Genomic DNA, 13,095 nt, shown 5'->3' with positions numbered 1-13,095 from the left:
CTCAATCGCTGCTGTCCATGGAGGAAGAGGGGGCAGGTAGCAAAGAGTCGGACATGACTGAAGCAACTTAGCCTGCATGCATGCACTGTTCTCATATGTTCCAAGTATCATTGCTGCTGCACATCCAGGTATTTCCCCTTCTTCCTGCATGTTGTCCCAATAAACCATAGACAGATACCTGAGTAGTTTTGATGCGTATTGTGAAACAGATGCCCTCTTCATACCAGCAGTGTGGTTATCTGCAAACATCACAGAGCAGACGGAATGAGTCATCCAGCCCCCGAATCAGAACCCGGAGGTTTATTGTCTACATTTATTCCTGTGTGGCTACTTTCACAGAAGCAAGTAGCCTGTGCAAACTGTATTCACTAAAAGAGAAGCCAGAGACAAATGGCTCCTGAGCTGTTACTGTATTCTGAAATGAAAACCCAGGGGAAGGGAGTGAAGGATAAGAGAGTAAAATAGGGAAGGAAGGAAAACCAATAATAGGCCTTACCCCTCATGCATACATGCTCTCTCATGTCCAACTCTTTGTGACCCCATGGGCTGCAGCCTACGGCGCCCCTCTGCCGATGGAATCCTCCCGGCAAGAATACTGGAATGGAATACTGGAATCCCTTTCTCCAGGGGATCTTCCCCTCCCAGGGATCGAATCCACATCTCTTGCATCTTCTCCATTGGCAGGTGGGTTGTTTACCAGCTGAGCCACTGGCGAAGCCCTCCAGGAAACTGATTATTTAAAATTCTATGGGACCATCTTCTGAGAAGCTCAGTAAGCTGCAAGTCAGGACAATCAGCGCCAGAAAGAAAAGGAGGAAAAATGGATCTATAGGCTTCCAGCTTCCTTTGCATAAAAATGCCCCCCATAGAACCTTAAATCCCCACATTCTCAGGTTCCATAAGCAAGGGCAGCAAACTGGGTTCCTCACATGGTACCTCACGTTTTAGGTCCAGTTAGATGACCAACCTATCTGACGTGCTTGAAAGTGAGGGGTTTCCCAGAGTCCCAGAACGAGAGACTTTCAGTGCTGAAAGGAGGCAAGTCCCAGACATCAGGACCAGGCGGTCAGCCTATTAAAGGGGGAGGGGGGAGGTAATTAATTAGAGATGTTGTCAAGGTAATCAGCAACCTAGTCACCTCAGTAGCAGCTAGAACAAATGCTGGTGGGGCTAAGAAGATATAACGTGACACATAAAAGATGTCTGAAATGGTATTTTAACATCTCCCAGGAAATTGATTCAGCCATTGAATAAAATGATCTTATTGTAACGCATCTGTCTTGTTTTATTAAAAATCTACCTTTCTTCTTTTATTCCCCCTAGGACAATCCACAGTATATTAATAATTCCTTTATGCTTTTCCTCAATCAGCATAAACTTTTTTGTGCTTTTGCATAATTTAGGGTAAATCAGATTACGATAGGAATGTTTAAATCTTATTTTCCATGGCAATCAGAGGACAACATTACAGTCAATTATATCATCCTGATTAAACACTGTAAAGGTTTTTTTTTTTTTTTTTTTTTTTTTTTTTTTTTTGCCCCAAGTAATAAGAGTGAAGTGTCTGAGCAGATTCAAGCAGGGAAAACTTGAGAAGGCTGTGCCAGGGCAACATTGCATAGCAGAGTGAATGGAGCCCAGATCCCGCCTTTGCAGGACTGCGGTTCAAATTACAGCTTGTTTTATGTGCTTGTAAATGAAATCGTTTGAGAGTCTCATGACACAGATCATATATGATTTGCAATATTTGGCACAATTTTTCCTCCGTTCTGGAAATACCTTACAAATGAGCTAGGATCTCAAGAGTGAATTCTAGCTTTCCTGGACAGGAAGTCAGTGGCCTCGAATTTACAGAGGTGAGGAAGCACTGAGGAAGTGGCAACCAAGACTCATTTACCTTAAGGGACAGCAGTGAATACCTCTCAGCTTAATTAGTATTCTGGATACTTTTCTTTTTCTTTCTCTTTTATTTGGCAGATTTTAGTTGTTTAAGAAACTAGGCAGAATTGGGGTTAGGCATGCAGTTAAGGAAAATGCAGTATCGTAGACACAGGCTGTTATTTTACTTGTCCGCTTTCCAGACCTTGTACATGCACTGCTCAAAATCAGGATCAGCTTTAGGTATGTTTTTTTAAAAGTGAAATATTAATTAACGTTTAAAATCCATGTTGCTTCCTTCAACTCTTAGGAGGTCTTTCTAAGATCAGCAACAAATATTTGTAACAATAGTAGTAGACACTTCTCCAAGGATGGAAGCAGCTTCTGGGTTGTATAAACAGTACAAGACTTGGTGTATATTGTGCGGTGAACTGAAATGTGTATCTCTGCAGCTGTGCAAAGTGTCAGACTCTACTGTCTGTGAGTTGTGTTTGCCAGACAGGTTTTAAATTGTAGTTCTTTCTGGAAAAGTTTATATCATTTCTCGGAGTTTTTTGTGAAAGGATTGAAAAATCAGAATAGCCATGTCTTTAATATCCATTTAAAATTTATTCATTTCATATTAAGGGGACCATTAACTTGTCACCAAGCAGGACTCCATATAAAATACAATTTAAAACTGACACACAAAAAAATAAAAGATATGTTGCAATTTTAACCCAGGTACCTGTGAATGTGACTACTGAAAATAGCCTTAGCAGAAGTGGTCAAATTAAGATGAGGTCATCCTGGACTACAGTGGATTCTAAATCCATCACCAACTCAATGGACATGAGTCTGAACAAACCCCCAGAGATACTGGAGGAAAGGGAAGCCTGGCGTGCTGCAGTCCATGGAGTGGCAAAGAGTCGGAAATGACTTAGCAACTGAACAACGACAATAACAAAATCCACTGACAGGTGTCCTTCTAAGAACATCACGTGAGGACACGGGGACACAGAGACACGAGTGATACTACCATAGGATGCAGAGGCAGCGATGGAGAGATGGAGCTGCAAGCCAAGGAATGCCGCCGGAAGCTAGGAGAGAGACATGCAACAAATTCTTCTTAGAACTTCTGGAAGGAACCGGCACTGCCAACTCCTTGATCCCAGAGTTCTAGCTGCCAGGACTGGTAAAGAACAAACTTCTGCTTGAAAGCACCCCGTGTGTGGCCTTTTGTTGCCGCAGCCCAAGGAAGCGACTTGATGGCAGCTTTCTGGCTGCTCTGAAACATCTGCTGCTGAGGCGCCTGGGAACCTCGGCTGAGGGCTGTCACCTCCTGGAGTCTTGTCGTACTCACCTGTAAAATGACTAAAGTGCTTCACGTCCATAGTCTATCACTTCCCTGCTAGCGCAACACTTCCTGGAGTCTGTCATTGCAACAAAAAAGAAAATAAGAGCTGTTCCTAGCTTAAGTTTTCTATTGGGAAAAGTGAAACATTGGGACACCGAGGAACATGGACGCAGATGGTCCCTGAACAGATCTGTTCAGATATAAATTCCACTGGGGTGTGAAATTTGACGATTTTATTCATTGTTTCCATGGCGCCGAGAACATTGCCCAGTATGTAGTAGGCATTGATGCATTTCTCTATGTTTGAGTGAATGAATGGATCGATGAATGCATCTGTGTTCAGTTTTCTTTCTTGCGGCGACTGATTCACTGGCTCTTCCTCACGTTTGACCATCACAGAGGTTGATAAAACATTTAAGCATCAGGTTAGAGAGATGGGTTATTAAAGATGAGCACAGTCATTCCTTGACGTTTATTCTCTTATCTCAAATATTCCTACTTTAGTAATAACATTTTTATCAAGTTTTGGAGGCAAACATATTCTTAATTTATTCCAAGCTAGCAGGCTAAGCACTTTAAAAGGATTTCCACTAAACACGGATAATGAAGAAACACAATTAATTTGGAAACATTCATCCTTCCTTGTGAGAAAACCATTAATTTCTAAGCTGATAATGGCCATTCTTTAACAATTATCCATTCAGTGCTTGAAACATGCCTATGCAAAATGCATGGACTATCACTATGCATCTTAAACAGAGATAAACACAGACAAACAAACACAGATAGAGTTGGAAGCTATGTTCTTGTTGGGAAACCAAGGAAGGTCTGCGGCTCACGTACTTGAAGGAGAGCAGTCTGTCAGCTGCTGGCTTCTTTTGTTTATGGAGACAGATGGAAGCGCAGATATTGGATGCTAATCGTTAAATGCTAGGAAAGCTACAGTTGGTCCCCTTTGGTTATACACAAAAAGCAGAGAGTTACCTATAGTCCATCTTTAAGCTCTCTTCGCAAAATTTTAGTATCAGACTCCAGCCTAAATCCCACATTCCAGAAACTGCATTAGACTCTTTCGTGCAGCTTTTACAGAAATAACATTCTCCCTGTGCATCATTATATTTGCAGAAATGGCTTTCTTCCCGAATCTGGTGCTCTGGGATCACAGGCTGCGGTCTCCCTCATAAAGGGGTACTTCATCTGCTATCTCTCTAAGGGAATATTTCACCAGAGCAGGCTCTCCCCCCTGTCATCCTGCCCATTTTACAAGCCACTCTCTTCCCTGTAACAGCACTATCATGAGCTCTGAATATTTCTCCCAATGCAGACACTAACAAGCTGGTATAAAGTTTTCGGGGCAAAAGTGCTGAGGGATGCAATGATTTCCCAAGTCCAACGTTATCAGAAAGTCATTTCTGCTCTTGAGCTCTCAAAGAATTGAGTGATCACTACCCTGAAGAGGAACATCTGCTTTGCTAAAATGCTCTGTAGTGAGTGGTCTCCGTATTCCCACCCAGGACTCCTGCTAACAGCAAAACCGGGTCCCATCCCTTACCGTGAAAGTCACATCGGCAGCACTCTCTCTCTCACTCGTGTCTGGGGGAACACCTCGGCGCCAGCAACCTGTGAAAAGTAACGCAAGCCTGGACCCCAGGCTGCATCCCGACTGCCCATCAGAGATTTTTACTTCCTAAAATGGTACCAGACAAATCTGAGGAGAAAGCCAATAACACCCCCCAAAGAAAGGCAGTATTATAGACTTGCCTGGCAGAGAAACCCATCACGAGTCTCTCCGAGTTAACCTTCCTATGTAAATATTTCGACTCTTAGAAAATAACCACCACTCTACTAACCAAGGACACCAAAAAGCTCTGGGAAAGTAGCCTCTTAGACACACAAAGGTGAAAGAGGGAAGCTGGGGAGAAGGGGCTCCTTGTACATTCATTCCTACCTGCCTTCCCAGTGAGTTTCTTTCCTTTTGAAAAAATATGTGTGTATTTACTTGGCTGTGTGGAGTCTTAGCCATGGCACAGGGGATCTTTCGTTGTGGTGTACAGACTGTCTGGTTGCAGCACGCAGGCTTCCGTGGTTGCAATGCTCTGTGGCATGTCTGCATTGCAAGGTGGCTTCTTAACCACGGGACCACCAAGGAAGTCCCTGAATTACTTTCAGATTGTTTTGGGAAGAGAATAAGGAGAAGGGCTAGAGGAACCTAGCAAGCAGCACGTCTTTCAGGTGTCAGCTGAAGTTCTGTGTGTGTATAAGTGGGTACGTGTGTCTATGCATTCAGTTCAGTTCAGTTCAGGTCAGTTGCTGAGTCGTGTCCGATTCTTTGCTATCCCATGGACTGCAGCACGCCAGGCCTCCCTGTCCATCACCAATTCCCCAAGCTTACTCAAACTCATGTCCATTGAGTCAGTGATTCCATACAACCATCTCATCCTCTGTCCATCTCATCCCCTTCTCCTCCTGACTTCAATCTTTCCCAGCATCAGGGTCTTTTCAAATGAGTCAGCTCTTCACATCAGGTGGCCAAAGTATTTCAGCTTCAGCATCAGTCCTTCCAATGAATATTCAAGATTGATTTCCTTTAGGATGGACTGGTTGATCTCCTTGCAGCCCAAGGAACTCTCAAGATTCTTCTCCAACACCAGAGTTCAAAAGCATCCATCCTTTGGTGCTTCATTAGTACAATACAAATAAATAGAGATGAGAAGATAGAGAAAGCATCTTTGAATGATTTTTGAGCAGAGGGCTGGATGAAGTGAAGGAGCAAGTCATGTAGACTTCTTGGGAAAGGCATTCCAAGAAGAGAGAGCAGCCCTTACAAAGATGTATTCTTGGCATGGTTGAGGATGGGCAGTGTGGTCTTCATTCCTGGAATCCTGAGCATGAAGTGGGGATTAGTGGGAAATGAGGTTGGAAGTACGGCAAATCATCTGAGGTCTTCTGTGCTGAAAAGTAGAAGAAGGGAGACCAGTTACGATGTTGGCTTTCCAGGAAAGAGAAAATGGTGGCTTTAACTAGGGTGGTGGCAGTGAAGAGCGTGAGAAATTGTGTTTAGATACCTTTTGAAGATAGAGGTACAAATTTAGGTGGTGTAGTGTATGTGAAAGTAAAAGTGTTAATTGCTCAGTTGTGTCCAACCCTGCGATCCTATGGACTGCAGCCCACCAGCCTCCTCTGTCCAAGGGATTCTCCGGACAAGAGTACTGGAGTGTGTTCCTGTTTCCTTTTCCAGGGGATCTTCCCAACCCAAGGATTGAACCTGCCTCTCTCATGTCTCCGGCATTGCAGATGGATTCTTTACCACTGAGCCACTAGGGAAGAAGTGCATATGAGGTTTGAAAAAATAAAAGAGGTAATTCGTTTATTAGAATGAGCACCTATGCAAATGCTCCTGCTTTTGAACTGAGATGGACACTCAGTAAGAAACAGGTTTGGGAGATGTATTGGTGATGCAGACTGGAGGATGAGCAAGAATTCTTTTCCGGGACTTCCCTGGGGGTCCAGTGGCTAAGACTCAGTGCTCCTAATGAAGTGGGCTTGGGTTCGATCCCTGGTCAGGGAACTGGATCCTACATGCTGCAATGAAAAGATTTCACGTGCCACAATGCAGACCTGGCACAGACAAATAAATAAAATAAATAATTTTGTTTTTAAATTCTCTTCCCGATCTGCTGGGGCTGAGATGTTTGTTGCACTTGCAAATTGAACTGTCAAGTAGGCTCCTTGAGAGGAATCTTGAGTTTAGGATTGAGTATAGGTGGTTCCAGGAATGCCTTAGGAATATGGAACTTTTTAAAGTCCTCATAGTTTAGGAACAAGGCTGCTGCAAATTCTTAACTGTGGTGACTCCCATCCTGCTGTCTAAAAAAGATTCTCTTTTGTTTTTCCTCATAAATTTGCCTGAAGGAAATCTATTTATTTCTTATAAATTTGCCTGAGGGCAATATGATTTTTTTTCAACCTTAATTCCAAGGTTTGATTTTCTCTCACTGAAGGTTTGCTAGCTATTTTGCTTGCTTTTATTATTTATATACTGGAGCTGGCAGCTCCCATGATTAGTTTAGGCTGCCTGAGATCAGGATGCTTTGATTTATTTATGCAATACCACTCTCTGTCAGTATTAAGAGAATAAATCCGAGACCTGTTTGTTGAGTGTGTGGGCGTGTGTTTCTGAGGAGCACAAGACAGAGCGGTCTTTTTAAAGGAAAGAATAAAAAAGCATATGCCGCGGGTTTCCCAGAGTCTTCTGAAATGATCTTAGAGCTTAGAGATCCAAAAATTTTAAACCTTATGGATCTTTCCTTGTAAATAGTTTTCCCCTCATTTGGCCAATAAATATGTCATCTGGCCTGAGAAATCCGCCTTGGCTCTGTCTTTATTTGCTCACGTTACTCTCTGTCACGCCTTATCTTGCCATGGACCACAGGCAGAACTGTAACTCTAATTATGCCCCAAATACTTTTCCAAGGAAAACAGAAATAAATGTGGTCATGATGCATGCATCTTTTTGGTGGAATTTAATGAATTAAACACATTGCTTCTGCTTGACTCTGTTTAGGCTTAAGAACTTTGTGCTATATATTTTTTATATATCTGTATATCATATCTAACCTTTAGAATTACAGTGAAAGCTGATAATCACAAAGTTGTTCATTTAGGGAGGATACAAATCATTCTCCTTACGAAGCTGTGTTGGAAGCGAAAGCGGAAATGTGATTCTATTAATCCCCGTGCTAGATACAATGTAAGTGGTTGATTCTGTTTCGAAGTAACCCAGGAAAAGGAAAACTGAGGTGGAGTGCCAGCGGGGTAAGCGGAGGGAGAAACTTGATATTATTAATATGCTCTCTCTTCCACTTTGGTAAGTCATTCTCTCCTTCCGGTTAGCAAGACCCTCCCCCTGACCTAGGGAGCTCCAGTCCTAACCAGCACCCGTTAGAGATGACCACGCCACAGCCATGATCCCTGTGAAATAAATCCAGGTTCAATCATAATTCAAGTAGCAAGACATGGCTTACCCACAACAAAATGATTTCAACCTTCTGATTGTTGACGTAACTGCATGGCTAAGATTCCTGGATTCAGAACCAAATAAGTGACCCATAAAATGCCCTCCAGGTAGAAATTCCTTTGTGTTAATGATGCTTTAGTCATAAAACAAAAAACAAAAAAACAATGGTACTGCAAATAGAGATATTAGGGGAAGATCAGATCTCATGGAAAATAAAGAAAACAGTCAGAAAGACTTTGAAGTCTTATTTTTAGCTAAAGTTAGAAGAACTCTAAAAGGATAAATTTCTCTCAAAAATAAGAATGCATTAACAGTAGATCAAATCAGTCAAACCTAAAGGGAATCAGTCCTGAATATTCTCTGGAAAGACTGATGCTGAAGCTGAAGCTCCAATATTTTGGCCACCTAATGCAAAGAGCTGACTCCTTATAAAAGACCCTGATGCTTGAAAAGATTGAAGGCAGGAGGAGAAGGGGACGACAGAGATGAGATGGTTGGATGGCATCACCGACTCAACGGACATGAGTTTGAGCAAGCTCTGGGAGATGGTGAAGGACAGGGAAGCCTGGTGTGTTGCAGTCCATGGGGTCACAAAGAGTTGGACAAGACTGAGTGACTGAACAATAAGATACAAGTAGGCTAATCAGAGGCAAAGTTCAACATCTCTGTCCATCTGTCTATGTAAACTTTATGAGATTGTAAGGTTTTATCCAGCCTCTAGCTTATTAATTTTAATTTCTTCTTTTCTTAACCATGCCTGCACTCTGGGAGCAGTGAGAAATTTATATATCCTATTTCCTCTTCCTTCAAAATATATCCTCAATAATATTTAAATCAAATGCAATGAAAGAGAATGGAGTTTTCCTTTCAGACTTTCATTCTGCCCCAAATTCCCACTGAGAAGATTCATTAGAACAAACATCTGCTGAGGAGCCAAAGAGATCTTAAATTTAGTGATGTTTATTTTCTCAGTCAAATTGGTCTGATTTTAGGGCTCAGGATAGGAAAGTATGTCAGCTGTTCGAATGCATAGTGGGTACAGATTATGTTTCTCTTTTATCACTCTGTTCTTGAGATTTAATTTCAACCTGTAAATCACTTTACATCTGAGTTAAGAAGCAACTGAATTGATGGGCCCCAATCAGCATAACTCTTTTTGATCTCCCACAGGTTTGACCATGCCTTTCCCCCCGTGTCCAAATTCCAGTCACAGTAGAAAGAAGGGTTAGAGAGAAATTGCTACTTGAACTTTGTCTATGGAAAATGCAAACCTACTTCATTTTCTTTTTCCAGGACACTTCTCTCTCCAAAGTCTTCTGAAGAAAAAATGTTAATTCACAATTATCATTGCAAATTTATACTCAAGGGTGAATATCAACCACAATAGCTACTGCTTCCCCAGCTTCTTACTATCTACGAGTGTCTGTTCCTCACTGTCCAGAGACTAGGCTCAACAATGGAATGGATTTGAGCAAAGTGGACAAAATTAGCATCAGATCTCCAGATGTCAGATCTAATGCTTTGTTAATAGATCATTATTTTCCTCCTTTGTCAAAAGGAGATACTGTGTATGCATTTTATCTCACATAATGGAGATGAGGGTGAAATATGGAATATTCTTTTCTTACTATTGTTTAAGACTACATTTGCAGCGGCTGCAATGGACCACACAGGAAGTGCTGCAGCTGTGACAAAAAACTAGCAAATCTGATCACACAGACCACAGCCTTGTCTAACTCAATGAAACCAAGCCATGCCCTGTGGGGCCACCCAAGATGGACGGGTCATGGTGGAGAGGTCTGAGACAATGTGGTCCACTGGAGAAGGGAAAGGCAAACCACTTCAGTATTCTTGCCTTGAGAACCCCATGAACAGTATGAAAAGGCAAACTGATAGGATACTGAAAGAGGAACTCCCCAGGTCAGTAGGTGGCCAATATGCTACTGGAGGTCAGTGGAGAAATAACTCCAGAAAGAAAGACGGGATGGAGCCAAAGCAAAAACAATATCCAGTTGTGGATGTGACTGGTGATAGAAGCAAGGTTCAATGCTGTAAAGAGCAATATTGCGTGGGAACCTGAAATGTCAGGTCCATGAATCAAGGCAAATTGGAAGTGGTCAAGCAGGAGATGGCAAGAGTGAACATCGACATTCTAGGAATCAGCAAACTAGAATGGACTGGAATGGATGAATTTAACTCAGATGACCATTATATCTACTACTGCAAGCAGGAATCCCTTAGAAGAAATGGAGTAGCCATCATGGTCAACAAAAGAGTCCGAAATGCAGTACTTGGATGGAATCTCAAAAAGGACAAAATCATCTCTGTTCATTTCCAAGGCAAACCATTCAATACTGTGGTAATCCAAGCCTAAGCCCCAACAGTAATGCTGAAAAAGCTGAAGTTGAACAGTTCTATGAAGACCTACAAGACCTTTTAAAACTAACACCAAAAAAAGATGTCCTTTTCATTATAGGGGACTAGAATGCAAAAGTAGGAAGTCAAGAAACACCTGGAGTAACAGGCAAATTTGGCCTTGGAGTGCAGAATGAAGCAATGCAAAAGCTCATAGAGTTTTGCCAAGAAAATGCACTGGTCATAGCAAACACCCACTTCCAAAACATAAGAGAAGACTCTACACATAGACATCACCAGATGGTCAACACCGAAATCAGACTGATTATATTCTTTGCAGCCAAAGATGAAGAAGCTCTATACAGTCACTCAAAACAAGATTGGGAGCTGACGGTGGCTCAGATCATGAACTCCTTATTGCCAAATTCAGATTTAAATTGAAGAAAGTAGGGAAAACCACTAGACCATTCAGGTATGACCTAAATCAAATTCCTTTTGATTATACAGTGGAAGTGAGAAATAGATTTAAGGGCCTAGATCTGATAGACAGAGTGCCTGATGAACTATGAACAGAGGTTCATGACATTGTACAGGAGACAGAGATCAAGACCACCCCCATGGAAAAGAAATGCAAAAAACAAAATGGCTGTCTGAGAAGGCTTTACAAATAGCTATGAAAAGAAGAGAAGTGAAAAGCAAAGGAGAAAAGGAAAGATATAAGTACCTGAAATCAGAGTTCCAAAGAATAGCAAGGAGAGACAAGAAAGCCTTCCTCAGTGATCAATGCAATGAAATAGAGGAAAAGAACAGAATGGGAAAGACTAGAGATCTCTTCAAGAAAATTAGAGATACCAAGGGAACATTTCATGCAAAGATGGGCTCGATAAAGGACAGAATGGAAGGAAACTAACAGAAGCAGAAGATATCAAGAAGAGGTGGCAAGAATACACAGAAGAACTGTACAAAAAGATCTTCACGACCCAGATAATTATGATGATGTGATCACTCATCTAGAGCCAGACATCCTGGAATGTGAAATCAAGTGGGCCTTACAAAGCATCACTACGAACAAAGCTAAGTGTAGGTGATGGAATTCCAGTTGAGCTATTTCAGATCTTGAAAGATGATGCTGTGAAAGTGCTACACTCAATATGCCAGCAAATTTGGAAAACTCAGCAGTGGCCACAGGACTGGAAAGGGTCAGTTTTTGTTCCAATCTCAAAGAAAGGCAATGCCAAAGAATGCTCAAACTACTGCAAAATTTTACTCATCTCAAACACTAGTAAAGTAATGCTCAAAATTCTCCAAGCCAGGCTTCAGCAGTACGTGAACTGTGAATTTCCAGATGTTCAAACTGGTTTTAGAAAAGGCAGAGAAGCCAGAGATCAAATTGCCAACATCTGCTAGATCATCAAAAAAAAAGAGAGTTCCAGAAAAACATCTATTTCTGCTTTATTGACTATGCCAAAGTGTTTGACTGTGTGGATCACAATAAACTGTGGAAAATTCTGCAAGAGATGGGAACAGCAGACCACCTGACTTGCCTCTTGAGACATCTGTATGCAACAGTTAGAACTGGACATGGAACAACAGACTGGTTCCAAATAGGAAAAGGAGTACGTCAAGGCTGTATATTGTCACCCTGCTTATTTAACTTCTATGCAGAGTCCATTATGAGAAACGCTCATCTGGAAGAAACACAAACTGGAATCAAGATTGCCGGGAGAAATATCAATAACCTCAGATATGCAGATGACACCACCCTTATGGCAGAAAGTGAAGAGGAACTAAAAAGCCTCTTGATAAAAGTGAAAGAGGAGAGTGAAAAAGTTGGCTTAAAGCTCAACATTCAGAAAACTCAGATCATGGCATCTGGTCCCATCACTTCATAGGAAATAGATGGGGAAACAGTGGAAACAGTGTCAGACTTTATTTTTTGGAGCTCCAAAATCACTGCAGATGGTGATTGCAGCCATGAAATAAAAGACGCTTACTCCTTGGAAGGAAAGTTATGAGCAACCTAGGTAACATTCAAAAGCAGAGACATTACTTTGCCAACAAAGGTCCGTTTAGTCAAGGCTATGGTTTTTCCAGTGGTCATGTATGGATGTGAGAGTTGGACTGTGAAGAAAACTGAGCACTGAAGAATTGATGCTTTTGAACTGTGGTGTTGGAGAAGACTCTTGAGAGTCCCTTGGACTGCAAGGAGATACAAACAGTCTGTTCTGAAGGAGACCAGTCCTGGGTGTTCATTGGAAGGACTGATGCTGAAGATGAAACTCCAATACTTTGGCCACCTCATGCGAAAAGTTGACTCATTGGAAAAGACCCTTATGCTGGGAGGGATTGGGAGCAGGAGGAGAAGGGGAGGACAGAGGATGAGATGGCTGGATGGCCTCACTGACTCAATGGACATAAGTGTGGGTAAACTCTGGGTGTTGGTGATGGACAGGGAAGCCTGGTGTGCTGGGATTCATGGAGTCCCTAAGAGTTGGATGACTGAGCGATT

This window comes from Capra hircus, chromosome 10 (genome assembly GCF_001704415.2).
Source record: "Capra hircus breed San Clemente chromosome 10, ASM170441v1, whole genome shotgun sequence".
In the NCBI taxonomy this organism is placed as follows: Eukaryota; Metazoa; Chordata; class Mammalia; order Artiodactyla; family Bovidae; genus Capra; species Capra hircus.
The sequence above is the reverse complement of the archived record's forward strand: the minus strand, read 5'-3'. Positions refer to the sequence as shown.